Genomic DNA, 26690 nt, shown 5'->3' with positions numbered 1-26690 from the left:
TGAAGTTGCATAACTGTGGGGATTGTGAAAAGGTGAGAGGTCCTTGACAGATTTCACAGCTGTGGGCCTTCAAAGGAAAATGAAGTATACATAGACCCCCTTAAGGTTATGAAGTCACGAAGAGATTAGAAGGCAATTTACAAAGGATTCTGATGCTTCAATTGAACATTTTGATCAGGTCATACAAATGTCCCAAAGGAGTAGTACTTCCTGGGTTTTTGTACAGTTTAACGAATCAGCATATTGTATTGTGGTAACAGTACCAACAAGAGGCGAGGAAGTATTATTCACCATAAAAATCAATGCTGGAAGCAAAGTGAATGAATTATGCATTGTCAGCCGGCCCGGACATATCCCCTAGGCAATTTCTAAAAACAAAAAGGAGAGCATTTTACGCTTTTATGTAGGCTGCGACCTTCATTCAATCGATTTCAAAAATACATTTCTTATGGCCTCAATCGACCAAGTGTAGCTTAGTTAGCACATGAATTCTCGAATGAAAAAAGTATTAATTGGATTCTAGATTCGGTCATTAAGGTATGGGAAGCTGTAAAATAAAGAAAAAGAGTTGGCCCTAAAGTTGCAGAAATTCAGAATATGGTATTGAAGACAGGAAAGCCAAGAAATTACATGTCTCAAAGTCAGAAGGAATTACATTGCAAGGAGGGGCCTAGGCTGGTAATGTAATGTCACGAGTGCCAGTGTTTCAGTCTACCAACCCTAAGGACACATACACTTATGTAAGCCCAAGGTATTTAGGGAGAAAAAAGGAGGGAAAAAAAGAAAGTCGGTTGGTAAGCTTTCAGTAGTGTCGCAGAATCAAATTGCACCCCATGTCAATCGCCTCATGGACCATATCAGGCATTAGGAGCTCAAAGTATGTTTAATCCTACGACAATGACACAGGTCTTGCTCTTCATCCTCAACCTCTTCTATATCTCTGCTCCTGTTCCTACCACCCCTCTCCAGGCCCTCCAGGTTGTTGTTGTGGTGGTGGTGGTGGTGGTTGGGGAGGAGGAATGGCCATGACAGATGCCATTTTGCAGGTAAGTCCAAGCAGGAACTCAGGAGCTGCAAACAGGTGTTCTCTCCTGGATAGCCAGATTGAAAATGACTAAAAGTAATAAGCGGGTCCCTTCAGAGGAACCATCCATGGACCCCGCGATTGTCCGGACTAGCGCATCAAAAAAATGGCCCTTGAAAAGTTCTATACAATTGACAGATCAACAAAGAATGGGTTTAGGAACTCTGCAAGAGTAAACCTTACACTTGAATCCTAGATTGGCCAAAAATGCGGTTTCAAACTGTCCATGGTGACTGACACTGCTCACGGACACACTGTCATCAACAGTAATCAAATGGAACCAAGATATGTAGATAACAATATCAACCGAATGAAAGACATGCGACATATAGCCAACACTCCTAGTCACAAGGGGGTCAGACAGAACAATGCTGCGTACATCCCATCCCCTCCCCCCGATCACAGGATTTCAGGGGAAACACTAGCAATGTTCAGTCGCCTGGCGGGAACTATGATAACCAGAACAGGGCAGGGCAATTTGAATCAAATGAATATAGGCCTAGACTACAGAGATGACTTTAGGGATCAAGAAAGATTTCAGCACCTAGAAACACAAGAGAAGGTGCTTGCTGAGCAAGTGGGAGACTGTGTACTAGCCGAAGAAGTCACCAACAAATGACAAATCACAACAAAGAACACAAAAGTGACATTGTGCAAGGAACTATTAGTTGACTAGTCAGGCAAACACCTCAAACTGGAGAACAGGTACAGAATGACAGCGTTAGATAAACAGGGATGCACAGTAACTTAGATTTTGAGAATAAGGTATGCAATGACATAGGAAATAGAAATGCACTCAAGAAAGGGGTGTGGTTTAACCTAGGTCTAAACTAAAACTATTGGTCCCTTTCAGGTGTGCGACGACAATAAAAAGGCAAAGGAAAAATACATAGGATTACACCAACTTGAACGCTGAACCCAAAAGAACAGCGGGAACGAAAAACTAAAAGGAAGTATATTGCAAATGGAGAGTATGAGGAGACTACAAAGAAATACACCACAGTGTTGAGAGTGCAGGGTGGAGTACTCCCAGCACAGGTTAGGTTATGTTATTGAGCATTTTGTATAGCGCCTTTTACCATTGGTATAATTCCAAAGTGATGTGGGATGAACGCCCTCTGGGACCGTAGTCCAGATCAGTGGAGAATAGTAGTGAGTAAATAATGCTTGGGTGCACCTGGACAGATCAAGTGGCGTTTAGCTGCATTCTAGTGCTAGGCGTGGTGCAATGTTTGTGTGTGATCAGTATAATGTGTGCAGCAAGGTCAATTGGATTTGGGTAGCTGCATTCTGATATGATTGTTATTTATAAGGCACCTGTACCCAAGTGTTTCTAGGCGACAAGACAAGGGAGTAAAGACAGAGGGGGGACAATACAAACCATCTTACTAGGCATTGTGTCATTCAGATCGTGCAGGGGGGGGGAGGGAAGTACAGGGGAGGTGAGGGAGGGCACTGCAGGGGGGAGGGAAGTGCAGGGGGGTGAGGGAGGGAAGTGCAGGGGGTGAGGGAGGGAAGTGTAATCAGGGCCGCATTGCTCCAAGTGCGTGCAGCAAGGGCAGCATGGCTCTGGGTAGGTGCAACTGGGCAGGGGACTGCAGGGTTCCAGAAACAGCCCTTAAGTGCACGGTAGGCCCAGAGGTAGGCTAGCGGTCATGGGTTAGACACTCAAGAAGAGATTGGAAGAAGGACATTGCAGAATTCAGAGAGTTTTGCACTAAAGGTTGCATCACTACGATGAAACAAGAACTCCTAAACTTGCACACGAACTTGCACACGAAAAAGCCTTCAAATACACAAGGGATATGTATGACCCTTTCAGTAATCCACAGGGAATGACTAATAGATAACAAACAGTGAGATTTGCCAAAGGCTTGAGGCATCGTGGTCATTACCAGGGAAGAGGTGGATGCAATCTGGTAAACAGAAGGAATACTGGGCCACCAAATCAAGGCGGCCAGGGTCAGCCACCATCTCAGCAACAGCAGCTTTTCTTTTTAGAGCAAGGAGTGCCACACAACGATTGAGATTATGCTCCGAGACAAACGCGCAGTCAACAAATGTATTAGTCAACCTTTCAAAACACCTACCTAACAAAGATGAAATGGAGTTGATAACTAAGGGTTTCAGTTTTGTCCCTACAGTACATTACCGTCAATTCAGAATACGAGTACAGATCCAACAGTTGTTGCATAAGATCCATCACCAGCAGTTTTTTTTACCATAAAGATTATGACAAACAATGGAACGAAAGTGGGTCACATAACCGTTCTTTCTGCCCCCCGCACCTTCCCCCGCCAACAAGCAATTCCCCAGAGGATATAGTTTTTGCTAAAAGAGTTGGCATGACTTACAGAAGTTGGGGGAGTCAAATAAGCGTAAACTATTCCAAATTGTATGTAATTCAGAGTGCTTCACCATTAAGAGTTGGTCCAATAATGCCAATATTATATTACGCAAGGCTGATAAAGGTGGAGCCATCATAATGCTTGGCTGACAAGTTTATATTAACGTGTGTAACCGACAACTGGACAACACAAACTTCTACGAAGAGATGTTGGAAGACTTGACTAAGCGCTGCCTATTAACACTGATCAACACCAAGGTCAGTAAAGCATTATCCAGAGAATGATCTGTAAACAGGAACATGATTTCTTACTATCTATGGATCCCACTGTTCCAAAGCTCTACATTCTTCTTAAAATTCATAAGTCTCTAGTGAATCCTCTGTGCTGCCTGATTTTCAGGCAATGCCCTCTATTAGAGCCACTGTCCAGGTTTGCAGACCATTACTTGAAACCTTTTGTTACTGGAATGTATTAGTTTGTACAAGATACAACGGAAATCATCACTATTATTGAAGAGGTGCCTTTTGACAACAAAACTCAGGTATGGAGTAGTCTCGATATTGTATTCCTGTACACTTGTATACCACAGGATGCAACTCTAGTAGTGTTAGAGGAAGTGCTGTTGAGTAAGAGAACAGAAGGTATGACACTGAATAGCTTTCTCTTATGGTGTTCTGAACTTGCCCTTACTGAGAACTATTTCAGTTTCAATGGGAAACTATTCCATCAAACCCATGGAACCGCCATGGGGTCATCAGTGGCACCCTCAGCACCTAATCTCTGTGGAAGCATTTGAATTATAGACAATATATAGTACTTCAAATCCTTTTCTGCCCAATATGATCTTATGGAGGCGCTATATAGACATTTTGGGTATTTTGGATGGTGATAAAATACTTTATGGAGTGGATCAATAAACAGTAATTTCTTAAAATTGGCTTCAGTCCATAGTCAGAGGTCAATTTCTTGGACATAATCTGGATTGATACTGATCGGAATATTTTACAAATCAAACCGTTCAAACGTACCGATCGCAATTCATTGTTGTTTAATAGTGGTCACCCTCGCCACACCAGAGAAAATCTCACTTTTGGATAATTTTTACGTTTGAAAAGAAACAAGCTCTGAAAATAAGACATTGGAATCAGAAGCTGGTATCTTGAATCTGAAATTGTGGGCAACTAAGTACCCAAAAACTATTGTAAGTAAGGCCTTTAAGTGGTCTAGTAACAACAACTGCGAGGCCCTTCTGGAATACAAAAAACAAAGTGGTAGAAGGCAAAGGAATAATGTTTGTGAGCACATTCAACCACATATCAAACCGAGTGAATAAGATTGTAAAGAAAAACTGGCACATCCTAAGAGGAGGAGAATGCCCTTTCAAACCACCATTGTTCAAAGGGAGCCAATTTGAAAGACCTGCTCACGAAAATGGTATCTCAAGCTCAAGGCACCAACAAAGAAGCATCACAGAAACCTGGGGACTGCATCAGATAACAGGGTATACTCCATGTGGTATGTGCATTAATGGTACTTTCACAAAAAGATCTAAGGAGGTCGACCTCTGACTGGATAAATCTTGGGTCCAGAGGCAATTTACAAATTGCAATTCCAATATTGTTGTATATGCCCTATGGTTTCCGTGTGCAAAACTGTACATCAGTATAGGAGTTGTATTAAAAACAAGGTCATCATTGCCCACTTGGTAAATCATTTCAAGTCCACGAATCACTCGAGTAATGATTTGAAGTGGACGGTATTACTTCAGATTCCGTCATTTGGCAACACAGAGAATGCAAAAAAGATTATAGGCAAAGAACAATGGTGCATCTTCATATGCCATTCTGCAGATGAAGGTTTAAATGAAATGGTTGACTGGCACAATGTATAGATACTATTTAAGATCTATTTTGCCTGGCACATTACTCCACTGGTGCGATTGTGATTTGCTGAAATTACCATTAAACCATGCAGTATTTTCCCGCGTTTATAACTCAAAACAGATTCTACATCGATGTAGACCGAGTGAACAGGACCGGGTTGACAAGTTACATCAGCCTCTATGAACATCGATTCATTCCACTCATAAATGGCCCCCGACACGGGTACACATCATGAAATAGAATACAATTGTGAAAGGGACTAGACTCCTCCTCAAACATGTGGACACGTCCAGTTACGTAAATGGAACAACGCAATTGTATGGGTTTGATCGCCGGACACAGCTGAACAGGGTACACACCAACCGCAAGGAGTGAGGCAACAAAGTAAAATAAGCTAAGTGTTTGGTAATTTATCTGCTCTTCGCAATCAATAGACAGTTGTAGTTTCGTCTGTTGATTCGACTGGCTGCATATGTTTACATCTAGTGACACTCTGGTGTTACTTTTTCAGCAGCTTGCTGGCGAACAATGACCGCCTCAGTTGATGCGTGCTGAACGGGGATGCAGGAATAACATTTTGAACTGTGGAACGCACAAAGGAATAACAAACCGTGATATCGGTTTTAAGTTTTAGATGGATTACCGGAAGGTAAGCCAGGCACAGTATCCCTAGACACAGACTTGCAGTGACCCCTAGGTGTAGGAAGGAGCGTACACTGTAAGAAATTGTTGAATATGTATGTATATGTGTTTTTTGTAACAAGACCAACAGGGACGAGTGTCGCTACCTGTGAATTTGTTGTTACACTGACACAAGTTGGCATACATAAAGTCTCATTTAAAAAGATTTTAATTAATTTACACTGAACTAGGAACCTCCTCTGCTAAATGTGTGTGTCAGTGGCAGTTAGTCCTCTCCTAAAACAGCTTTTACACATTTTTCCACAGATGCAGCCTACCGATCAGGCTCTTTAACCATACCATGTGTTCATACCTTTGGACCTCATCCACGGTGAGTCTCCTGTAAGTTAGTTATGCACTTATAGCTGCAGACGTGTTGCGAATTACACACTAATTTGAGCCGTCTATTATTTCTACAGCTTCAAACAAGAACAATTGAAATCGGATCAGCCAATTATTCTCTGTTTTAATTAATGAGTGTGAAAACTGTATACATTACGTTGGTTCCCCTGAAGTAATTCTGTAGTACTTCTATTAGAAGTAAACATGTTTGAAATTTTAAACCACTATAATAACAGTGTGTAAAATTATTAAATTGCCGTTAGGATCCTGATATAGGGATCCGCTAATGGGATATTGTTTTGTCAGTAGGTACTTCCCACGAATTACGAAGGCACTCTATTGTTGACTGAAGATAAAAATATACAGCCCTGCAGATGTGTTCCTACTAGTGTGTTGTATATAAACGATTAACATATTGATGTTACAGTAGGAGTATAATAATTTGCACAGCACTTGTCACATTATTGATATTGGGGTAATGTGTGCGTTTACGATTTTTTATACTTTGTTTTTTAGCTACTATTGATGAATAAGAATGAAATTTGATATCCGATCGTGATGTTGGAGGTTTTGAGAAACAATACAGAGGCTGTTGGGATCTCTAGTTCTATGGTTTAAAAGTTTTATTTGGTGAATGATCCTCACAGTCATAACCTTGTTTTCCGAACAACTTTTTTTCATCAACATAGGCGCCTGTATCAGTCAGTGCAGGAGACAGGTTGGTCAGCAGGGGAGGGAGAGAGAGAGAAAACACAGGGGAAAAGAAAGTCTTGAGCTGCTTCCGGAACTTCAGGTGGTCTGGCTCAGGTTTGAGAGGGGCAGGTAGGACATCCCAGAGGGAGACAATTGCAGAGGAGAGAGACGGACCCCCCCCCCCACTCTTTGCCTGGAGAAGCATCCGACTTTCAGAGAGTTGGAAGTGGCTGAGCGAAGAGCTAGAGAAGGAAGGCGTTTAGGAAGACAGACTTGGATGTAGTGCGGGCCCCCGGCCCCAGAAAGCCTTGTGAACGATGCAAGCCTGGGGATCAACACGTGGAGCAAGAGAGGTGGTGGTGGTGGTGGTGGAGAGAAAGGACCCAAGTTGCACCTGAGAGGGTCGATCCAGTAGGAAGGTCAGCCCAGCCAGGGCCTGATCCGCGATGCCCAGGTTCTCACAGAGACGATTGATCAGGATGGCCTGATCAGGAGAGCAGATATTTTTTCTCTCAAGAGGAACTTCACTGTCTGGTGCACCAGACCGCTGCAGAGAGGACACATTCACAGTGTGGTGACGCGAGTCACGTGATGCCCACGACTGAGTGTGCTGCAGTGAATAAAAGGGGACTTCCCACGCTTTCACAATAGTGTGCAGGCAGAGGCCGGACGGAACACATCTGTGATTGCGTCTCTGTGGGGGCCGGGTGCTACCATCCTGCAAGGCCGTTGGGCCTCAACAATGGCGATGAAGAGGTCACTCTCCTGAATCCATGCGTGCTAGGAGATTAGCTGTGCTGTCGGAGGGGTTTGGAATGCTCGCTTCGTTCATAGCTGTGATGGCACACGGAGGGAAGGTGAGACAGGCCCTGCGATGCCGTGTGAAAGGAGGTTGCGGCCTCCCAGTTAAGGAAGTGCACGTGCGCCTCCAGCAAAATTCTTGAAGCACCCGAGGGTGCATTTAAAACTTTTTTTTACAAACTTTAAAAAAATGAAATTTGTGTTTTCTTTCCTCTTTTCTCCTGATTGAAGAGGAGTTTTAAGAGTCTTTCTTTACAATTTGTTTGACTCTGTTACTGGACAAGTCCTGCCTCACAGTCACGCTGTGTGCAGCCCTTGCTTGGAGGTGGGTGCCTGTGCACAGAGTGTGACATCACAGTGTGCAGTTTTACGCCAGCATGGGGGGGGGATGAACCCGCAGCAGCCGCGGTTGCCCCAGCAGTGGCAGATCGCCAACAAGGGGCACGGACTCCTATGCAGAAGGGGCGGCAGTGGCCCAGAGCCCCAGGTAGAACCTGTGGTTGAAACATGTGGAGATGTACTTCGACGAAGTCAACATTACTGTATGCGGCTTGGCCAGCTGTGCTGAAGTTATTTGAGACCTTGAGTCCGGCTGATGGATCCTACAATGCCGCCTAAGAACTCTGAGGGACCATTTCATCCCATTAGTAAATTTGGGCTATGAGAGGTTTGTGATGTGTGCGACCAAGCAACGGGACGATGAGTCACTGGACTAATTCTGTGGCAGACTAAGACACCTAGCAACCACATGTGCATGGACTAGTAAGGAAGAGAAGGTGTGCAAAACCTACCGATTCAGGGATGTGCCTCAGGGAAACAGACAGATCCTGAGGAAGCCGGGACCCACCCTGGTGAGGATCCCATTTCTACGAGTTGGCGGACACAAGAGCATCCAAACTGGACAAAACCATGAAGATGGTGAAGTTGGAGGATGTGTGCACAATCGGATGCCCGCAAGCCACCATGGGTGGGCGTGGGGAAGCGTTGGCGAGGAATGGGCCCCAGAAGATACAGGTGCCGGAAACAACAGCACATGGTCGGGTAGGACCTCCTGCATGCAAATGAATGCCCTGCAAAAGGGCACGTGCGTGGGAGATTCGGGTAAGTGGACCACTTTGTGTGAATGTGCAAAGCACCAGGGCCGGTTGCCACACAGTGGGGTCCCGCCAAAATGATCACCTTTGCTCAGAGACTCTTCCCAAGACTTGCACTTGCTGATCCTCATCCTGGTCCACCTGTGCATTACCCAGACCCAGAGGATGAGGAGGAAGAGGCTTTCTTCATTTCCAGCTTCAGTGACTTGAGGAATAAGAAAATTAAGAAGCTGAGATGTGCAGTTTCAGTGGATGGCTGCAAAATCCCTGTGTTGACAAGATACTGGTGGATCGGTGATTGTAATAGCAGTGGAACATTACGAGGGACTACCAGGTCCACCGCTCCTAGCACAGGCAAAATAAAGGATTTTTACTTTTGGCAGCAAACAACCACTTCCCCTAAAAGGGGACTTTGTGTCGTCAGTGGGGCATGGGCCAAACATCAAGGTGAGGTTCTTGGATGTCAGCAAAGACACACTGTTAAGCTGTGCCCCAGCTGAGGCCCTGAAGATGGTCAGCTGTTTTCATGGCTATGAAAAAAGAGGGATGTGGTGACGTGAGTCACGTGATGCCTGCAACGGAGTGATGCAACTCCATCGTAGTGAATAAAAGGGGATTTCCTGTGCATGCATGATAGTGTGCAGGCAGAACGCACATGTGATTGTGTCTCTGTGGGGACCGGGGCTACCATCCTTAAAGGCCGTTGGGCCATGCAACAGTTGGAGAAAGGCTGCACTGACACATGTGGCGTGCACGCATAACCGAAGGAAGAAAGGAGGTTCGCCGCCTCCGGTGTTGAGGAGCATTCTCAAAAATGTGCTAATTCCCCTTCATCTTAGAGACCCCCCAGCAACTTTGCTGGATTTTGAGGACTTGATTTTTTTACCTGGAAAGAGTGAGAGCCTTTTTTCCCCACTCTTTCATGTGTGTTTTACACTTGCGTTCTTTGATTATGGGGTTTTAGATGACCCATAGGCATTATCTTTTCATGTGTGTTACACAGCCCCTTCAGTGCAGTGACACAGGGATGTCTTCTTAGACTTTACAAAGGTTTAAATACCTTCTCTGGGATGAACTACTGTTTCCCAGAGAATGTAAAGTGAAATTGACTTTACTAGTCTTTCCAAATTAATAGACCCAGCACACGAGTGCTGGAGGGGTTACATAGTATCCCACGTTTCTAAATGTAGCAGTCAAATGCTACCCTTTCCTATTGAAAAGGCTGGTGGCAGTGGTTTTACAAAACAACCACCATGATTTTTCCCGACCGAGAACACCAGTAGCTAAAAATCATGGTAGCCATGTTTTTCAAGATGGCGCCTTACGCCTCTGTGTTTAAACGGGTCCCAGTCTTCTTTTTTTGCCGTTTGTCAGAATTAATTTGTCAGAATCGAAACAGCTATTGGCACTGATAGAAAAAGGCATAGAAGTTGCCGAAACACGTGTCAAAGGGCATTCAAAATATATCAATACAAACTCCCATCTTGTTGAGTATTCACTTGTGGCGCTGCCAAGTATGTCAAGAAGGCTGTGCCTTTTTGCCACTTAACACTGAGCAAGGGGTAGTCTCCATACCATCACAGGCAGATGACACCACCATAGGCGCAGGGCAACACACGTTGGTATTTCAAGACCCCAATGGTTCAATGTAGTAACAATTTTAAATGCATACAACAGAAAAGGAAAGGAGGAGGAGGAGGACTTGCAGTGGCTTACGAAGAACATCTCAAAATAAACCAGCCGATCCGCTGAACATCCCGAACTGCGAATCCCTCGTACTTCACCTGACCTCAGACCCACAAACAAATGACATTTATACTCTTCTATAGACACCCGACCTATGACACAACCTTCATAGACACCTTTGTAGAAGCATTCATGAAACTGGTCATTAAACAAAATGACCTAATCATTCTCTGGGGCATATGGTTCAAGAAGAGAACGCAAACAGGCAGAAACCCCAACTAAGCATCTTCACACAATAAAACTACAACAAATGGTGAAAAGAGCGACCACACAGCAGGCCGCACTCAAAATGCAATAAAAATCTGATCACAACACACCAGCAATCCAAATGCTTGGAGCAACCACCTCCTTATACCGTTCGTGAGCCAAACATCAAAAGCATCCAACAACAACAAGTGATTTATTTATTTTTTGTTTTTTTACAGGAGAACCGTCAAAAGCCATTTTTCAAGATGAAAAACTAGAATCCTCTCAGCCATCGATTGGAACCGTGGACACAACTGACAGATGACAAAAGAGGCCTAATCCTGAAATGGATTGCAGAAATAATAGATGCATCTCTCACGCAAGATGGTTCATGCCCCACCTAAAATAATGAAAACAACAAACCGGAAACTAGAACAAGAATGGAGGAAAAGCTACGACCAAGTCAAAAGAGTAACAAAAAACAGATCCAGTCAAAGCGAAACGTGTCGAGGAGAAAATGAAATACTACAACGATCAGATCAACAAAGCCAACAACACGCAAAAACTGTTCGACATCATAAACGAGATGAGAAGCCCCCCCGGATTCAATAACCCATTAGTCTCGCACCCGCACCAGAGCTGCCGACACCACCAGCTGTGACTCCTTTAACCACCTGCCAGTGTCAGAATCGATACATGTTTCTGGATCAGACAGTAACATCGGGGAGCAATGGCCCAACCCTCAAACAGTCAATAGGTTCACGTGCGGTCACACGCAACTGCTGAGCTTTTTCACCATGAATGTCCTGTGGGAGCTACTTCTAAATCTCCTTCAGCCCGCGATTACAGCCCCGGATGGAACTACACCTATCCAAGTTCCCCTGGCCCACCATCTGCAAAGTCAGACACCCTTGAATTGTACAATGTGACCAACCAGAGGTATGGCCTGTGATCCCAAAGAAGAATGCCATAGGTACCAAAGTTTTGACTGTTCAGGTTCAAGTTACTCCGCACTGGATCTAGCTTACCAGCGATGATGAATCCTCGGAATGAGGCGGTTCAGGAACCAGGAGTAGATGCAATTGCTGCTATGGCCCCGGCATCTATTATGCTATCATATCTTATTTACCATGACCCTCCTATTCATATGGTACTTGCTGATGATGTAGTGCATATACCAATAGTAGGAGCCTGGAACTTTGAACAGCTGATCTTGGAACATTTGCGCAACCCCTGCTCCCATTTACCCGATATTTATTTGGATTTGTAAAGCGCGCTACAGCCCTTAGGCATCGAGGCGCTGGTACATGCAGTTTGTAAGGAGGTGTGATTCAGGGTTACATTAACAGCTGCCTAACATTGGGAGTTCTTAGTTACACATGTAGTTTGATGAAAGACAGTGGACAATTCATGCAATGGTTAAACATTAGATACATTGAGTGGGCATTGAGTTTCAGAAGAAGGGTGCAGTCATACAAACAGCCTGGTTTCGACAGCTTTGCGGAAGGCTATGTGGGAGTCAATAGATCTGATGTGCACAGGTAGAGCATTCCAGTGTGAGGCGGCCATGGCTGGGAAACTGGTGCTGCCTGCGCGGACCCTACGTGTTTTGGGAATGGCAATCCTGTTTGCATAGGCTGTTCTGGTTGGTCTGTATGAGGTGTGCTTGAATATTCTCTGGACTAGGTACAGAGGTGCTTGATCATGAATGCATTTATGTGTAAGGGCGAGGGTCTTAAAGATAATTATTTCTTTGATGGGGAGCCAGTGCACCTTTCTCCTGACCTCAGAGATGTGGTCATTTCTAGAGATCCCGTTAGCAGCTCTGAGGGCATTGTTTTGGACCATTTGGAGTTTGGCGATATTATTGCACAAGGTCCCTACGAGGAGGGCATTGCAATAGTACAATCTCAATCCAGTTATAGCCCTTGCAATGGTGAGGGAGTTCTGTTGAGATAGGAAGGGTCTGGCTCCGTTAAGCAGTTTGGAATAGTATGCTGAGCACGAGGCAATGGCACTTGTCTATTCATGGTCAGATTGGAGTCAAGATAAATGCCCAGGGTCTTGACTGTTTGAGACACCATGATGGGTATGTTATCAATGGTGAAGGAGCTATATTGACAGATAATCTAGTTTACTCAGGGAGGCTGGGCATCCAATTAGTCGGAGTTCAGTTTTGTCACTGTTAAGACAACCAATTTTCTGCCATCCACGATTGAATTGTTGAATAAATGTAGTTAAGGGTGTTCATGTCAGATTTATCGTCACCTGTGAGAGGGATAAGCACCTGGGTGTCATCAGCATAATATATGCGATGCCTAGTGCGTCCAGTATGTTGAACAGGGGCCTTGTGAAAAGGTTGTAAAGGGTGGGGGCAATGCAGGAGCCCTGTGACACTCCGCATTTGATGTGGCTAGGCTTGGCACAAGCTGAGTCGGAGAAGACTTTCATAGCTCTTTCCTGTAGAAACAAGGTGATCCAGGCACATGCTCTAGGGGAGAAGTTGGTCGCAGTGATGAGGTGGTGGCAGAGGGTCTTGTGATGCACAAGGTCAAATGCGGAAGATAAATCAAGGAGTAAATCAACGAATAGAAGGAGCACGGGTTTGCCTGCATCTCTGAAATCATCCATTTGATTTTTTTAGGTCTAGTAGGGCCGTTTCGGTCCCGTCGAGGACGGAATCCTGACTGCCGAAGGCCAAGAAGGCGGTTGTCTTCAAGGAATTTTTGAACTTGCAGATGTCTCCTTCGCAATTAGTGGGTTTAATGGAATTAAGGAGGTATGTCACCTATGCCATTTCCTGGCAACTATATGTATGGCAACATTATATACGGGGAAAATATTACCCGATACCTCACACTGTCACTTTCACACAAGTTCAGTAGTTCATGTTGTATATTCATGGGTCGGCTATCACATAGCATGCAAGACAGATCCATGTCCATCTTTCTGGATGTAGTCTTACATTCCTTCCTCTGTAGATCAGTCTTTCAGACTCTTTATACTCAACGCTCTTTCAGTCCTGGGGCCTCCGTACTGGGTTCACTTTTCTTTGCCTTTCATTTTTTAGGATTGATATTTGAACTTAACAGAAGCGTTTTTTAAAGTCTTAGTAAGGGTTCCCACTGTTCCTCCACAATTATAACTGGTAACTTTCTCGCCCTTACCCAATACACGCATTTGTGCTTTCTCAATGATCCACCGTTCTCTTTGTAGTTCCTTTCAATTAATATATGTGATCACGGTTGCCATGCATTCCGTGTTCCACCCCGCTAGCTTCGCTTTTGGTGGGGGGATTTTCGTGTCTTGGTGTCTGCATGTGTCACTTTCCTAGACTCGGTCTCCTCTTTCTCAACTCCACTGCGGACACGCCCTCTGTCGCTTGGCATACAACTGCCAAAATGTGCTTCCCTTCCACCCATTCCCTCTAGTTTCGGCATTGTTGATGAGCCTCCAGGCCCACCACCGCTTTCCCCTGGTCATGCCACCACGTAGGACAGCCTCCAGTATTCCATCCTGACCGTGGTTTCCCCACTTTCCATTGTGCTGTGTCTCTGGGATGCTATCCTTTACTGGCTCTGCGGCTCCACCTCACCAAGAAGTCTTCACCTGTGTTTATGTTCCTCTTTCTCCAGTCTCGATGTGTTTGTCCCCATTACATTCATGTGTCATATTGGACCCAGCATTACCTAAATCCAAACAAAAGGAAGGCACATTACTTGTGATTAAAGGCAATCTCGTATAGTCAGATAGTGTTGCTTGCATAGGGAGTACCTTGTGGGAATGATAGTCCTTGTCCCCTAGATTGGAAGCAGAGATCATGACAGCGTGACCCCAAAGGATCAGGACTTGCCCGACTCCCTTGGAAGCAGACCCATAACCCCGGTTCCGAGTGCCAGCCAGTCCCAATTGGGACCTTTTGGACCCTGTCCTGGCGCCAGTGGCACCAGGCTCATAAAGATGCCCAGTCCCAGCGCTGGAAGCACCGGGCTCATAATGCTTGGGTGGACTTACCTGCAGCAGACCATGCTGCTTACTTACCTGCCAGTTGAACCCCTGATCCTCTTCTGTTTGGGACTACTTTTCCTGTTGGGTGGGGCAGGAGCCACTCCCTAGGTTCAGAACACTGGAACTCTACTGGAAAGCAGGAACTCTTTTCTTACCTAGGCGTGGCTGTGGAAGGAGACACCTAAGCACTATAGGAGGCTATTTAAACCACACCCGATGGATGAATCTTGCTTTGCGTTATTCTGCATTCTCTGCAGCAGAACGCTCATTGTGTCTTCTGCTTCTGGTCCTGGGCCTATGGGAACAAAGGCTTACCATCCTGGAATCCAGTCTTCAGCAGCACCTGTAAAGACAAAGAAAGAACAGGTTAGCACTACGGTCTTCAGTGGCAGCGCATCTCTTACCTGGTCCATCGGCTGTCACCAACGCCTCGCACTGCATTCCGGCATCTGAAAGACAAAAGCTTACCAGCTCTTCGCATGCTCCGGAGGCCTTCGACGCTGCATCCAGCATCTGAGAGACAAAAGAAGGTGCGTTTAAAGACATTGGGCAACTTTATTACTCACGTGCCATTATTCCTTCCCACGCCGAATCCAGTGGGTATTCCAGCACCCTTCAGCTTCTCTAAAGCTCCGAACTTGTACCTGCAAGATAAAAGGGACAGTTAGTGCGCATCGTGAAGCAGGCTACAAGCGCTTACTTACGTGCTTCCAGGCGCTTCCATTCCTCACGCGGGTTCGAACCTCAACTCTCATCAGCCCGCCATCCGCCATCGCCGGAACCCTGCAAAACAAGAGATATCATTACAAAAGACTTTTAAGACATTTGAAGTGCCCAGAACTTACCGTTCGTGCAGTTAACGACGGACAGCAGTCCTCTGAGGTCAAGAGGCCTGCACCCTTATCCAGTGAAGAAACTGGTTACGGCAGCCCGCCCCGAGGCAGATGGAGAGCTCGGCGTTCACTTACCTAAGGTGAGGGTGTTAACCTTTTGGGTTCTACAGGAGAAGACAAAGGGAAGAGGAGACAGGCACCCAATAACCCCAGTTCATTAATCCCATATTTTCTATCTGCAGACATCTTACTCTTCGAGTCAGACATACAGTGCACAGAGGTCCAGCCCAAAGAGCCAACCGTGTGTTACACATCACCTTTGAAGATACGGCATTCACCCAGTCAAGACCGGCGCCTCTGCGGGAATCAGGTGAGCGTTACACACTCCCAGTGATGACCCACTTGCCTAGACCCCTAGGGAGGGTCATGCAGAGTGGGCTTACCTCTCTAGCCTCAAAGGGGGTGGCTCCCCCCCTGAGCGAAGGGGCAAATACCCTCAATTCATCACACAGTCTTTAATGAAGGATGGAGGAGCCTGGGTCTAGAAATTAATTGAGAAAACAAACAATTGTTTCTCACCCTCACCACAAAAAAGACACAGCAGCAGCGATTGGAAACCAATGGTTTTAAAAATTGACCAGGTACAGAGTTTCGACTACCTTGGACTAAGATTCATGAGAAACTGCAAATGGGTCGACCAAATAGAAAAGTTAACATTAAGACTGAGAAAGACTGGAAAGGAGATTAAAACACAATCATGAGGTTTGCAACCAAACCTGGAAATCAAGTACTCAGTGATCTACAAATTACTAGCAAAGGCAGCTGCATTGTATGGTTCTGGGACCTGTTTCAGGAAGCAGATTAAGCTAGCAGTGACAGAAAACAGTTCCTCAAGAAAATATTGCAATATTTTCTTGTACTGTAAATGCTGTGCTCCTTAGTGAGTTAAATCAAAAATCTATATTGGAGGATATCACACTGAATCCAGCGTTTTACTGGATTAGAATGTACATGTCATCCTAGCTCACCAATTATAGGGAAGCAATGGCTAGATCTGCCATCCCAGGATGGAGGAACCTCCTCACCTTCATGCAAACATGCAACCAAGCTCTATATGGCTCCAAGGTGGCAGCACAGCATCATGAAAATCCCTGAAGACCTAGCAGAAATCCAGCAGACCACTGCAACAGTAGACCAAACATATATGCAGATTGAAACAAAAGTTCTAAGAGGAAACAAATCTGCAGGGTACTAAACCAACAGACGCAGAAGATGGCATCTCGAATGTGGAAGATCGACTGAAAGGCCTAGAACACCAAATAACTTGAATTGGCGTGCATCAATGCAGAAGACAGAAGTAAGAAGTTGTCTCTTTGGTCTCCCCAAGAAACCAGAAAGAATGGATGCAAAAAGGTTTACGGAGGAATGAATTCCATCAGTATTCCAGATGAAGTTTGTGCCACCACTAGAAATCCAGGGAGCGCACTAAGTGACAAAAGGCACAAAGATTGGTCCCAGGCCACTAATAATCTGCTTCCTACGGCACCACCACACATGATCTACATTACAAACTACTAGGAAACTACCACCAATCCAACATCAAGACAGGCAGACTACTCAAGGGAAACCATGAATAAATGCAAAAGATTCTATTACTACGTCTGGAACTCAGACACAGGCAATTACAATATGGCTTAGTTGACCCAGTGAAAGCGAGTTTTTGAACCAGAGTAGGCATAATGGTATCGGAGACTGGACACAGAAGAACACATATGCAGCAGTGGTATAATTCAAGCCCCAAGAACCAACTACAAGATCATTCGAAGAAAGAATGCTGGAGCCCATTTTCCTATGCCAAAAAAGAAGAAACCAGTCCCCTGCAGAAACATCCTGAAGTATTACACAAAAGGGACAAATCCTAATCCCAAATAAAAAGGCAACATAAAACAGGAAAAATACCACACTATCAAAAAGACCCTAGCAAACTTTCCAACTCCTGATTTATGTAGAGATCGCCAGAGGCCTTGCTCGGTCCATGCCAACGGTTACACTCACCTGGTCTCTGCGGGGACGTTGGGGCAAGGTCGAGCTCTCCCTCGACTTGGCTCCCTTGGATAGACTCTCTCCCCCAGCTGCTGCTCAGCCTGCTGTTCTGGACGCTGGTATTGCCCCCTGAGAGAAGATGACAGGCAATGAGAATGGCGTGGTGGTGTTGTGAATTCCCCTCGACCCTCTTGTGTGAAAATGAAGTGCGCATGCGTTTTCCCATGCAAGCTCACCTGTGGTTTTGTAACGCTGAGCTCTCCATCCTGCTTCGTGTAGCAGTGGCGCATAGAGTGGACCTAGTTGCTTCACTAGTCCGTGGAAGTGGTGATCCAGAACGGCTGCGACCAATCCACTTATTAATCATATCCAAAAGACTTAATTTCTGTTTGTTTTATTTATAAAGTCTTTTGCCTTGATTATTAATAGTAATTCTTGCAATGTCTTCTCTCTTTCCCAATAGGTGTGAAGATGGCCAATCAGAGTCATGGAGCGAGTCGGGGATTCGAGGATGATGGAGCTGCTGAATTAGCTGGCAAGTTGGCCTTTATAATGGAACTCTAGACTTGGGTATGGTGCGGACAAGCGCAGGAGAAGACTGGCAATGTAGAGCGGAGTTTGGGGGCTCGGGAGCAGGCCCGCAGCTGCAGGATTGAAGGCACCATGATGAAAGGACGTGGAGTTCCGCGTTGCTAGAAGCCCGGATCAGGTGAGGAAGGGCTCCAACTCAGATAGCAATGGGATGCAGGTAAGATGCGCGCCCAGCGATGGAGCAGCTGGAATCAGGTAAGAGGCGCCTTCAGCGATGGAGTAGCTGTAATCTGGTAAAATACACCTTCAGCAATGGAGTAGCTGGAAACTAGTGGATGCACAACGAGATGAAGAACAGGTAAGGACAGCGGTAAGCCACGAAGCGGAGGCATGTGGGTGGGTTGGCCTTAAATAGGCTGGCACTGGCCCCTCCCTTTGGCCCCCCCTTGTGGCTCCACCTTGCCCCTCCCAGGGACTCTTGCACATGCCTTCCAATGATAGTCTATGGCCACGCCCGGCCCTGATGCACGTAGCCTAGGCACACAGTGTGCAAAGCACACTTTTTCCATGAGCCTGGCGCCAAGACTGTGTGCCATCTTGGAGAATAAATCTACCACCACTAAAATTGTCAATTTGAAGCCATCGCAGGGAGGTAAGGTAAGTGATGAAGTACAGGGATAACGTATGCCAAGGAACTGGTGGTATAGCTAGAGGATGCAAGAATCCTGTGGGACTTGACTTTTGGGATTTCTGTTGTGCACAAACTCTGCAGGTTGCAATGAATTGGGCCACGTCCTTTCTCCAGGTTGGCCACCAATAATTCTTCCTGATTTTGGCTCGTGTTTTAGTAATCCCAGGATGTCCCTCCACTAATGACTCGTGGTAATTAGCTATAATACTATTCTGAGTTAGTCTTTAATATATAGTCTCCCCTGGAAATAGGGTAAATTATCCGTGATGGAATACTGGTCTCCCTCGTCTAACCATTCTTGTTGGGCGGTTTGGTCCATTTGAGACTGGAGGTTGACCTTCAAATCTTCCCAGCAGGCGGTTACTGCGATTTGATTTTGTGTTTGCTCTTTCGGAATGATAGGTACTGGTTCTGATGGTATAAAAGCATTTTTGTCTTGTACGAATTGCGACATAGCATCTGCCTTTCCGTTACGCACTCCTGGTCGGTATGTGATCACAAAATCATACTCCGCGAAGAGAAAAAGAGCCCAGCAAATCCGACGAGAAGATTGGCCCCTGGCAGTTCTTAAATATTGCAAATTAAGGTGATCCGTGATAACAGTGACAGTATGTCTAGCGCCTAGAAGGTAGTGTCTCCAGGTTTTAAGGGCTCCTTTGATAGCCAATAATTCTTTGTCGGTTATGGCATAGTTCATTTCTGGTGCTGTAAATTTACAGGACGAAAATGCTATGGGATGTGACTGCCCCTGTCTGGGTCCCTTTGTGATAACACTGCCCCTATGGCCACACTGGAGGCAGCAGTCTCAACTACATAGGGCAGATTGGGATGAAGATGCCGAAGAACGGGTGCTGAAGTGAAAGCTAATTTCAATTCTTGGAAGGCCTTTCCGGCATCGGGAGTCCATGAAAACTTTATTCTTTCTTAATAAAGAATTAATAGGATGAACAATTTGAGAAAATCCCGGGATGAATTGCTGGTAGAAAATTGGCAAACCCGAGTACGCTCTGCACCCCCTTGGTCGATGTCGGGAATGGCCACTGAAGAATATCTTCCACCTTACAAGTGTCCATGTGCACCCCTCGTGGGGTAAGCATTAAGCCCAAGAACTCGACTTCTGTGACATGGAAAAAACATTTTTCCAATTTGGCAAACAGCCGATGCTTACAGAGTTTTTCCAGATCGGCCCTTACATGGCCCACGTGATCTTCCTTGGATGCTGAATAGATGAGGATGTCGAGGATGTCGTCAATGTAGACAAGGACACAGATGTCCAGCAGTTCATGTTGTACATCGTTCATAAAGAACTGGAATGCTGCTGGTACGTTGCATAACTCCAGGGCATGAACTGGTATACGAAAAGTCTGTATTTGGTTCGGAATGCGGTCTTCCATTCGTTGCCTTTCTTTACCCTTACCAAATGGTAAGCTAATCGTAGGTCGAATTTTGTATAGATTTGAGCATGCTTTACTTGGTCAAGTAGTTCAGGAATGAGTGGCAGAGGGTATCTCTTCTTTACGGTAATCCGGTTTAACGCCCTATAATCTATACAAGTTCTGAGGACCCCTTCCTTCTTTGGCACGAAGAAGAGAGATGAGGAAGCTGGGGACTTGGATGGGCAGATAAACCCATTACCTACGTACTGATCTAGATATGTCCTAGGTGCTGATTTTCTTGCTCAGTTGGCGTAGATTCTGCTGCAGGGAATTTGTGCCCCTGGGATCAGATCGATTTGGCAGTCGTAAATTCTGTGTGGAGGCAGGGTTTTAGCTTGTTCCTTTTGGAACACGTCAATAAAATCTTGATATTCGGAAGGAAATGAACCAGAAATTCCTAGGATGGGTTTCCGCTTAAATTGTCGATTCCTCACGTCCCCATGGTAGCAGCTCTTTGAACATTGAGGGAAAGTCAGCTTTCTTGTACGTCAGTCAATCCTTGCGTTATGGGTTTCAACCCACGGCATTCCTAGGATCATTTGGAACTGTGGGGGCCCTATAAGATCAAATGAGATGGCTTTCCCGGTGACCATCCTGACATGTCAGCATTACCTTATTGGTGTGTGAGTTACTGGCCCCGAAGACAGCTAAGAGCCATCCATGGCAGTTACGTTTTCCATGTGTGATTTTTGATGAAGTGCAAGGCCTTTCCGTGTGGCCAAATCCTGATCGATGTAATTTCCCACAGCACCACTATCGATGTATGCTTCTAGAGCATGTACTCTTGACGGTTGTTGGTGATGGGTTATTAATACTGGGATGACCAGGTGCAAGGTCTGTACAACTTTCTTAATTCCGATCGACAAGTGGACCCCTATGCTTGCCGGGAGTTTGAGTTTCCGACTTGTTCTTTTTCTTTGTTACCATTGTCGGTGGCAACTATCATCTTCTTGGGAGGTTTAACAGGGCAATCTCGCAAGAAATGTCCAGCCTTTCTGCAATATAAACAAAGTTGTTGTGGTCTCCTTTTTTCCCTCTCAGCCTTGGAAATGGGAGTTTGTAATCCTCCAATTTGCATAGGTTTGGTGGTTTCATGAGCCCTGGTTTGATTGTCCTGGGGGTCGCACGTAAACAGATTTCCCTTCCGCCCTCGTGCAGCCCATTTCTCGGTCTTGCAACGGTGGTCCAATTGCTCACTGCGTAGCCCCCGGTGTTTAAAAAAAAAAAAAAAAAAAAAAAGTGTGCTCCGTTTCTCCTCAGGCCAATTAGTCTGTGCAATGAGACAGTTGAAGGTGTCAATGTAAGTCAATAAATCATGGTTTCCTTGTCTAAGAAATAGTAGTTCGTTGTCTAATGCTAGTCCTTGGGTGTGCCTGGCAAACCATTTTTCCAATTCCCATTGGAATTCCCCAAAGTTCCGAAGTATTGGATCAGCCTGTGTTACTAATGGTATGGACCAGTCAGCTGCACAGCCTCCCAAATAGGAAAGTACAAAGGCCACCTTTGCACTGTCGTTAGGGGAGGCTCCTGGTCGGCACAAAAAGTGGAGATAGCACTGGTTCGTGAACACACCATATTTGTTCGGGTCACTGAAGCAGCGTTCTGGTGGAGCCAGTAGAATTGCCCCTGGAAGCACCACATGCACTGGTGGTGATGGTTGAGACAAAGGGGTTGGTGCCATTCCGGGTAACAGAACTTGTCCTGCGTGTGCCTGGAGCATTTGCCTTGCCAAATCATCCGTCCGTTCTTGGGCTACAATAAAAAGGTCTCTCCTCAAGGAGCTAGTCTTGTCTTGAGGCATGCACTTCAGCCCGCAGTATTCCCAGTAATTGTGCTAACTGGTCGGCTTCAGAGGTTTCCGTAATGCCCAGGCAGAGATTCAGAGAGGCTTTGCGTTCTGTTACGCTCACCTGGTCTCTGCAGGGACGTTGGGGCACGGTTGGAGCCCTCACCCAACTTGGCTCACTTGGATAGACCCTCTCCCCCAGCTGCTGCTGAGCCGGCTGTTCTGGACGCTGGTATTGCCCTCGAGAGAAGAGGAGAGGCAATGAGAATGGCGTGGTGGTGTTGTGAATCCCCTCGACCCTCTCATGCCAAAATGAAGTGCGCAAGCGTCTTCCCCATGCAAACTCACCTGTGGTTTTGTAAAGCTGAGCGCTCTGTCCCGCTTCGTGTAGCAGGGGCGCGTAGAGTGGACCTAGTTGCTTCACTATCCCGTGGAAGTGGTGATCCAGACCGGCTGCGACCAATCCACTTAGAAGGTAAGTGTTTTGGTTATGATTAATGTTTGTTTTCTTTAGCATGTCTTTTGCTTTGATTATTAATAGTAATTCTTGCAATGTCTTATCTCTTTCCCAATAGGTGTGAAGATAGCCAATCGGAGTCGTGGAGCGAGTCCGGGGATTCCCTTGAGGATGATGGTGCTCCCGAATTAGCTGGTAAATTGGCATTTATAATGGAACTCTAGACTCAGGTATAGTGCGGCCAAGCGTTTGTTATTTATATGGTTTCTAACCTGTTGTGTTATTTTTCCCTTGCAGGAGAAGACTGGCGGTGTAGAGCAGAGTTTGGAGGCTCGGGAGCAGGTCCGCGGCTGTAGGATTTAAGGTACCACGAAGATGAAGAAAGAACGTGGAGCTCCGCGCTGCTAGAAGCCCGGATCAGGTGAGGAAAGGCTGCGACTCCGATAGCGATGGGATGCAGGTAAGATGCGTGTCCAGCAATGGAGCGGCTAGATTCAGGTAAGAGGCGCCTTCAGCGACGGAGCAGCTGGAATCTAGTGGATGCATGATGAGATGAAGAACAGGTAAGGACAGCGATATGCGTTACGCTGCTAAAATCAGAATAACGCGAAGCGGAGGCATAAGGGTGGGTTGGCCTTAAATAGGCTGGCCCTGGCCCTTCCCTTTGGCCCCACCTTGTGGCTCCACCTTGCCCCCCCAGGGACTCTTGCACGTGCCTTCCAATGATAATCTATGGCCACACCCGGCCCGATGCACGTGCCCTAGGCACAGACTGCAAAGCACACTTTTTCATGAGCCTGGCGCCAGAGGCACCAGGACTGGGTCCATTTGTGCCCTGGGGGTGATGAAGACCTGGACCCTTGTCCGATGGTCATGACAATAACCTTTCAACCCACACTTCCACCCCATAACAAAGAGGACACGCACACTGGCATGAGTAGCCACCACAACAAAAGTAGTGCACAGAACAATAATGCCCCACACACACACACACACACACACACACACACACACTTGGGCAATTATTACCCACTAAATCACCACAAATGAAGACTCTATTAGAGTTCAGTATACCATGAACAAGTAAGTCTACAACCAGATGCCGTGTTCGTTTTTCGCTGCACCATGTCACCCCAATATATAACAACTCTGGGCATCCACTATCAATAAAACATATCATGATGAACATCAAAACCATCTCTCTGAATGGAAGTGGCCTAACCCACTGTATGAAAAGAAAGAAAATCCTCATACCTACAATTGCAAAATACACACATCACACTGTTGCAGGATCCTCATCTACCTCGGAGGAAGCCCTGTGGGGTTAAATTGCAGCCATAACTGGAAGGCCATGCAAGGCCTTACTGCGAACTACCTGGACCTAATGATAAGGCACACTAAAAACGATAGGCCTAAAACCTTAACACAGCAAAAGGCCCTGGTAAATGAACATATGGATCTTGCTGAAGATGACGCAAGGGACAGTGTATTAAGAAGAGTGTCTTTCTTCAGTTAAAATACAGATTATAAGTAGTTTGGAAAAGTAAAATCATATAGCAAATTGAAAAGGCACATCAGTGTTTGAAGAGACTAAAGCAACATTCTTCAGTGAAACTGCCACACATCAAAAGGCGGCGCACTAGAACAACGCCGGGTGCAAAGTAGGCCTTGTTTGCGAAATACAAAACTAGGGTAATATCTTACACTTCAGGTGAATAAGGCCCACTTTTCAGAAATCCGAATGCATTAGGGAATGGCCAAACTGAACAGGACACCTCATTCACTTAAATGTTGCCACATTAACCCCTCAAGTGCCAAGGACGAGATATCTCGTCCTTGACATTGCATACGCAGTGCCAAGGACGAGATAGCTCGTCCTTTTTGGCACTCTGTTTTGAGCGATCCCTGCAAAGCAGGGATCGCTCAAATCTGTAATCCAACCCCCGGGCTATGTGAGGGAGAGGTCCCCCCTCACTGCCAGTTGGCTGGATTACCTTCAGTTTCACGTCGGCGTGCGTAAGACACGTCAGCGTGAAACTGAAAGTAAATTCACTGCAGCAGCCATATCGGGCTGCTGCGGGGAAAATAGAAGGTGAGTGTTCACTTTTCTCCCCCTCGATCTTCAGCTGTATTTCAAGCCGGAGATCGAGGAAGGTGTCGCTGGAAAGGGGAAGATTCTCCCCTTTCCAACGACACCCTGTGTGATAGCATTACTGCCCGCGGATTGGGCACAGGACGCTCGATGCGCAGGCAGCAATGCCCACTAGACACCAGGGATGTCTTGGAATGCGGGGGGAGAGGTGGGCCCCCAACACCCTAAGCATGGGGGGGCACATGTGTACAACCCTGGGGGCAAATGAAGGAAAAAAAAAAAGGGATTTTTGGGTGGGAGTGGGGGCGGGGGCGCCACTAGGGATATATTTTACATAAAAAGGGGGGTGGCCCTCTCCTCCTCACCCCAAGGGGAAATGAAGGCACCCCTTGTAGCGTTCCCTATGGGCAGATATCTGCTCCTTGGGGGCATCCGCCCCCGAGGAGGGCTGAATGAGATGCCCACCCTCCAATTGAAGTGGGGGTGGAGAGGTGCACCCCCTTCACATTAGAAAATTCCCCAGCTGTGTAGGGGGCCCCTCATCCCCCGCTAAAGGGCAGCCTGGCATTTTGAATCATTTTCTTTTTCTACTAAACTTTAAACTTGCCTTGGTGCAGAGGATCTGACCCCGGGGTGCCCAAACCTTACTGCCCCACCCACTGGGGGGCCTGTACCATTTATGGGGGCCCTCTCCCCCCACCCAAATGGAGGGGGGTGTACCTCACGCAGCTGTTTGTAGGAGGCCCAGGGAGACCTGCATGAGGTGCCCATTTGGGGTGAGGGGAGAGAGGGACCCCAGAAATTGTGGGACATGCCCCTCAGTGATATGTTATGATATGGCATTTGAAACGCGCCTATACACAAGTGTTTCAAGGCGCGACGAGGCGCTGGGGCAAGGAGACAGACAACGATCCTACTAGGCCAGGTGTCATCAGATTGTGCAAGTGCAAGCGAAGAGGGGAAGGGAAAAGTGCAAGGGGAAAGGGAGAGGGGAAAGTGCATTACAGGGTTAGTAGAATACAAGATAAATAATAGGGCCAGCTAGTGGCAAGTGCAAGGTAAGTGCCGGAAGGAGGGGCTGTAGGATACAGAGACAGCCCCGTAGTGCAGGGAGGCAGTGCAGGAAGAGTGGCTGGGCCCAGGACCTAGATCGGTGAGTGGCCCAGTTGCAGATTCAGTGCAGGTTCAGTGATTTTAGCAGGGGAGAGAGGGAGAGAAAGAGCAGGTAAAGAGGAAGGTTTTGAGGTGCTTCCGGAACCGGAGATGGTTCTCCTCAAGTTTCATGGAGACAGGAAGGCTGTTCCAGAGGGAGGCCCCTGCTGCGGAGAGAGATCTACCCCCAACTCGTTGCTTGGAGAAGCGGCTGACCCTGAGGGAGTTGGAGGCGGATGAGCGAAGAGCTCGAGAAGGAAGATATTTAGGAAGAGAAAGTTGAAGGTATTTTGGCCCAAGGCCCCAGAAGGCCTTGTGGACAATGCAGAGGGTTTTGAACTTAATCCTCGCAGCCACTGGGAGCCAGTGTAGTGATTTCAGTCCCGGAGAGATACGGTCCCTGGGCTTGAGGCCAAGGACAAGTCTCGCAGTCCTATTCTGGATGAGCTGCAAAGGGCGGAGAGTAGAGGCAGGCAGATTTAGATGCTTCGAGAGAACCAGGGCTTTGGAGACAGTGAGCTTCTGGGGAAAGGAGAGGAAAGGAAGGATACCTCGGAGGAGGTGTAGCTGGTAGTGTGACTTCTTGGAGACATCAGATATGTGAGGAGAGAAATAGTGTGGAGTCGAAGATGACCAAGGTTTTTTGCCTTGCAGATAGGAGCAGGAAGAGGGCCAAGGGAGGCCCTCCAGAGAGCTGCAGTGAAGGAGGGAGTGGGTGTGCCGATGAGTAGAATCTCAGCCTTACTGGCATTAAGGCAGAAGTCGTTGGCAGCACACCATTCATGGATAGCAGAAGAACAGTC

General features: G+C 46.6%; 1 long non-coding RNA gene across 1 annotated transcript in view; it reads right to left on the bottom strand.

Moving 5' to 3' along the window:
• LOC138581960 (uncharacterized) overlaps positions 1 to 26690 on the bottom strand; it is a 126557-nt gene that overhangs the window by 49564 nt on the left and 50303 nt on the right. The window lies entirely within an intron of this gene.

This window comes from Ambystoma mexicanum, chromosome 3q, assembly GCF_040938575.1.
Source record: "Ambystoma mexicanum isolate Mex_15411 chromosome 3q, UKY_AmexF1_1, whole genome shotgun sequence".
NCBI lineage: Eukaryota > Metazoa > Chordata > Amphibia > Caudata > Ambystomatidae > Ambystoma > Ambystoma mexicanum.
Note: the sequence above shows the minus strand (reverse complement) of the source record. Positions and strands in the feature narration are given on the sequence as shown.